This window comes from Rhinopithecus bieti, unplaced genomic scaffold (genome assembly GCF_001698545.2).
Source record: "Rhinopithecus bieti isolate Rb0 unplaced genomic scaffold, ASM169854v2 scaffold_46482, whole genome shotgun sequence".
Classification (NCBI taxonomy): domain Eukaryota; kingdom Metazoa; phylum Chordata; class Mammalia; order Primates; family Cercopithecidae; genus Rhinopithecus; species Rhinopithecus bieti.
Window position 1 is genome coordinate 407505 of NW_016818769.1, and position 5985 is coordinate 413489.

Consider the following 5985-nt stretch of genomic DNA (forward strand, 5'->3'; position numbering starts at 1 on the left):
AAAAAAAAAAAAAAAAAAAAAAAACTTTTCTACTTAAACCAGCCTGAGTTAATTCCATTGTTTGCAATTAAGAACCCTGACTGAATACATTTTTTTTTCCTTCCCTCCCTCCCTCCCTTCCTTTCTTCCTTCTTCCCTCCCTTCTTTCTTTCTCTTTCTCCGTCTCTGTCTTCTTCCCTCTCTATTTTTTTCTGACAGAAGTTATCCAGGCTGGAGTGCAGTGGTGTGATCATAGTTCACTGCAGCCTTGAACTCCTGAGCTTAAGTGATTGTTTCTCCCATCTCAGCCTCCCATGTAGCTGGGACTATAGGCATGGACGACCACGCTGGCGAATTTTTAAATTTTTTGTAGAGATGGGGTCTTGTTACGTTGCCCAGGCTGGTTTCAAACTCCTGGCTTCAAGCAGTCCTCCTGCATTGGCCTCCCAAAGTGCTGGGATTACAGGTATGAGCCACCATGCCCAGCCTGGATATACTTCTAGGTATACAAATGTCAGAAATCTTTTCTCTTCATTTCATCTACCCCATCTTTGTAATCAGATCATCAATTTGGTGTTAAAGATCATTTTGGCTTTAAAAAACAATGTTAATTTATACACTTCTTTACAAATTTTAATTTTTCACTTCTTTCACCAGAATGACCCCCTAAAGTTGGTAGGTCTTACTAATCTTCATTCTATAGTTAAGAAAACTGAGATGCAAGAAAAGTACTATATAGGTTAAAAAAAGAAAGCTCAGCATTTTGGGGCCGTCAATGTGCTCAACATATTTCCTCTCTGCATTAGTCCATTTTGTGTTGCTATAAACGAATACCTGAAACTGGGTGATTTATGAAGAAGTTTATTTGGCTCCTGAATCTGTAGGCTGTGCACGAAGCATGGCAGCAGCCTCTGCTTCTGGTGAAGGCCTCAGGAAGCTTCCATTCATAGCAGAAGGTGAAGGGCGCAGTTGTGTCATATGGCAAGAGGGGGAGCAAAAGCAGGGAGGGAGGTCCCAGACTTGCCCTCAACATTGAACATCAAAATTTCAACATGAGATTTATAGAGAACAAATATCCAAACTATATTACTCTCTAACCATTTATCTCTGAGAAGTCCTGCTCTCCCAAGTCCAGAGAGGCAGCCCTAAGTCCCCTGTATGCCCAACTCTTTCTCTAACCCTTACATGTGACTGAACTAGGAAAGGAGACTTGGTCGAAATTAGCCAATCAGATTCTCTCTTGAGAAGTGAGACCTGGACCCACAGAACTACATGTGATAAGTGTGAGAGTACTGCTGTAGACTCCAGGGCTGAGGTTACCACCTGCCCAAGTCCCTGCTGACCTGTATTGGGAGAATGGAATTGTGATGGATAATTTTATGTGTTGTCCGAGCCACGGGACTTAGATATTTGGTCAAATATTATAAATGTTTCTGTGAAGGTTATTTTTTTTTGGTGGATGAGATTAATATTTAAATCAGTAAACTTTGAGCAAAGCAGATTTTCCTCCATAATGTTACTGGGCCTCATCCAATCAGTTGAAATCCTTAGTAGAGCAAAGCCTGACACCTTCCCTCTCCATCTACTCCTACTTCTCACCAACACCCAGCAAGAGGGAATTCTTCCAACTGACTGACTTTGGACTTGAACTGCAACTCTTCTCTGGGTCTCCAGTCTGCCCATCTGCCTGCCCTACAGATTTTGGACTTGCACCTCCATAAGTGCACGAGCCAATTCCTTAAAATAACTCTTTTTTCACATATATACACATACCCTGTTGGCTCTGTTTCTCTGGAGAATGCTGACTGATGCAGGGATGATCAGACTGGTTGTGCTACTGTGGAAGCAGTTTTCCTCTAGATGCTGATCTTGGCAGGGAAGATGCAGGTTTTGTGGGGCCTGAAGCTTATACAATGTCAAGACCTTCTATAAGAAAAAGCACAAAGAATTACGGATATGAAATTACAACTTCGCATGTCTGACAACTGGAAGAATTTTCCAGACTCTTCTGGAATTATGCATTTCAAAATCTTATTTCTTCTCCACTACCCTCATGGGTTCAGAGCTGGCCCGTAAGACACACTCACAGTATGATTCAACTTCTGGCCCTGCACCTTCCCATCAGGATGCCAGGTAGCTCAGTGGCCATTCTTACACCGAGACAGCCAGCAATAATTTTACTACTGTGCAGAAAAAATATCCAACACTTGGAAACAGATTATTTCACAGTATTTAACATTTTCTAAAAAAAATTTATTTGTAATTTTGGAGACAGGGGTCTTGCCCAGGCTAGTCTCAAACTCCTGGCCTCAAGCGATCCTCCTGCCTCAGCCTCCCAAAAAGCTGGTATTACAGGCACGAGCCACTGCACATGGCTGACAGTTTAGTAACATGCCAGAGAATTAAGCCTGTCTCACAGGCATATGGCTGTCTTGGGTATTGTAACTTCATCTGAGTCACTCCTTACAAACATGAGAGTCCAAACAGTTAACAACCCTGAGAAGTTAGAGGTTAACTTGTAGAATATTGATAAGATGAGAGAATGTTTTTGTTTCTTGCTTGACAGAGAAGATGCTCCAAGTGTGCTCTTATTGCTCCATAGGTTATTATTCAGTTATATACATCATTCAGTGTTATCAGTCTGCTTGGGTGGCCATAACAAAATACCACAGACTAGATGGCTTAAACAACAAAAAATTATTTTCTTACAGTTCTGGAGGCCAGAAGTCTGAGATCACAGAGCTGGACTTTTATACATCCACACCAGTTAGTCATTAGCAAAGCACTACCCAGGAAAATATAAGTTTTCAGGCACTTCCAGCTCTCTGTACACATGGACAGAGCTGCTGTCTTCAGTCAGTTTAAATGGCTCACTGGGCCTGGAGGATTCACTTCCAACATGGCTCACTCACATGGCTGGCAAGACAAGGCGGTGCTGGCTGACAGCCTGGGATAGCGGGTGAGTGGGGATTGAGTTTTTCTCCATGTGGGCCTCTCTGTGGGTTCCCCTAGTCTTCTTCACAGAATGTCATTTGGGTTCCAAGAGTGGATGCGTCAAGAAACAGGAAGTAGAAGCTGCCAGTTTCTTAAGTCCTAGGCCCAGAAACTGGCAGAGGTATTCTATTCATTGGTGAAATCACAAAACCTATACAGATTCAAAAGGAAATGCCCATTTCTCTCAATAGGTGAGAAGGAATTCGTGCATCTTAGTCTGTTACAGTCTTCATTCTGGACACAAACTATTTACATTCCTCTTACACGGAATATACAATCACCCTCTTCTCAAGACCTCCAAATATTCTATCCTGTTAAGCATAAGGCTCAAGCTGACATCCAAAGTAACTTAAAAAATTATTATTAGTCAGGGGCGATGGTTCACACCTGCAATTCCAACACTTTGGGAGGCTGAGGCAGGTGGATCACTTGAGGTCAGGAGTTCGAGACCAGCCTGGCCAACATAGCGAAACTGTGTCTCTACTACAAATACAAAAATTAGCTGGGCATGGTGGTGCGTGACTGTAATCTCAGCTGCTCGTGAGGCTGAGGCAGGAGAATCGCTTGAACCTGGGAAGTGGAGGTTGCAGTGAGCCGAGATTGCGCAACTGCACTCCAGCCTGGGTGACAGAACCAGACTCCGTCTCAAAAAAANTTAAAGACAGGGTCTCACTCTGTTGCCCAGGCTGGAGCACAGTGGCATAATCACAGCTCACTGCAGCCTCAAACTCCCAGGCTCAAGCGATCCTCCTGCCTCAGCCTCCTGGGTACCTAAGGAGTACAGGCACCTGCCAGCACAGCCAGATAATGTTTTATCTTTTCTTTGTAGAGACAGGTCTCACTATGTTGCCCAGGCTGGTCTTGAACTCCTAGCCTCAAGCCATCCTCCTGCCTCAGCCTCCCAAACTGCTGGGATTACAGTCATGAACCACCTCACTCAGTCCAGGATAACTCTTGATTACCTATTGTGTGCCAGACACCTACACCTGCTGGACTGTAAAAGCTATGAAAGCATCTTTATCGATCTTTTTAATTCAAACCAGTACTTGATCCATAATAAATACTCTATACACATTTACCAAATAAGTAATCATTTAACTCTCATTTTTCAACTTTAAAAAAACCCCTACCACTCAGAGAGGATGTCAACTTCCAAAGGTTATGCAGGAATAGTAAAATCAGGATTTATGGCCTGTTTGACTTAAAATCCACTCTAAAAAGATGTTACACGGTCTGTAACTCAGTAGGACTTACCTGGTGTATGAAAGAAAGATGAGTTATAATGACAAAATGAGACGACAAAGGCTAAGCTATTAGCTGTGGGAAGGAACAGATGGTAGACGACAGCTTGAAGAGGTAAAAATTTGGTGATTGTCCAAGTGTGGGAAGGACAGAAGTGGATAGAGCTAAGGATGATTTTTCAGATTCTAATAAGAGTAGGAGGCCCAGAGAATGATGAAACAGGCAAATCTGGAGAGGGAACTGGACCTGAGGAGTTCAAGTTGATAAATGGGTTAACCAGCAGGGGAGGCAAAAACCCTGGTTCCAGGAATGCCGTATACATAATTTAATAGCTTTTAAATTTTCCTTTAAACTTTTGACACAGTGGTAAATATACATAAAGCCATTTTAACAATTTTTAAGTTCAGTGGCATTCAGCGCAACCATCCTATCTACAAAACTTTTCCATCACCCATTAAACAACTCTCAATTCCCTCCTTCTCCCAGCCCGTAGTAACCACCATTCTACTTTGTCTCTTTGAATTTGACCACTCTAGGTACCTCATATAAACTGAATCATGCAATATTTGTCCTTCTGTGACTGATTATATCACTCAGCATAATGTCAAGATTCATCCATGTGGCAGCAAATGTTAGAATTTCACTCCTTTTAAAGGTTGATTTTCCTGAAACTCTGTGATTGGAAAAATAAAGGCTGAATATTCCATCGTATGTTTGTATCACATTTTGCTTATTCATTCATCCTTTAATGGACATTCGGGTTGTTTCCACATTTTGGCTACTGTGAATAATGCTGTTACGAACTTTGGTGTACAAATACCTGTTTGAATTCCTGCTTTCTTTTGAGTACATACCCAGAAGTGAAATTATTATTTACTCTCAAACGTTCTCTTTTAAATTATATCCTGTAGTAAGGTGTACACTCCTTTAATGAAGACAGTCTGCTAAAACTCATTTCCCCAAGTCAACAGGAATCTCTCAAACTGTAATGTGAAATTATCGTTGAGTTTTTTTTTCTTTTGAGGCATGGTCTGGTTCTGTCGCCCAGACTGGAGTGCAGTGGTGCAATTATAGCTCACTGCAGCCTCGGACTCCTGGACTCAAGTGATCCTCTGGCCTTGGCCTCCCAAATAGTTGGGACCACAGGCAGGCGCCACCATGCCCAGCTAATTTTTTTTGGGAGACGGGGTCTCACACTCCTGGGCTCAAGTGATCCGCCCGCCTCCCAAAGTGCTGGGATTACAGACGGCAGCGACCCAGCCGGGCCTTATAATTGAATTTTTGAAGCTTATTGTTAGTTATGTACTTCTTTACCTATGACACTAGACCCCCAAATAGCAAAAATAAGATTGGTGTAATTTATCACTGTGTTACCCTTAAGCTGTTAGCACAGTGCTTTGCTCATAGTAGGTGTTAAATGTTTGAAAATACAGTTCCAATATATCATTTACGGCATATTAATAGGCTATTAATTCAGTAGTAAAAACATCAGCTTTTGCATCTTTTAAAATATAAGTCAATCTTTTTTCCCTAAAGAAGGCAGCTTCGTCCCTCTCCTCACCCCCCAATACTCTTCCATCACACACAGGTAATAAAGTACTTATATATATTAAGTAGAGTCTCCAGAGGGAAGGATGGCAGGATACAATAATTTTCTAAGCGATCTGACAGTTCTATCCACAACACTCGGGTAAAACTATTTCGGGGGTCGGGTGGCGGGGGTGGGGGACGGGGCGTTGGGAGTGGAAAGAACGTTTTTCTGAGCGCAAG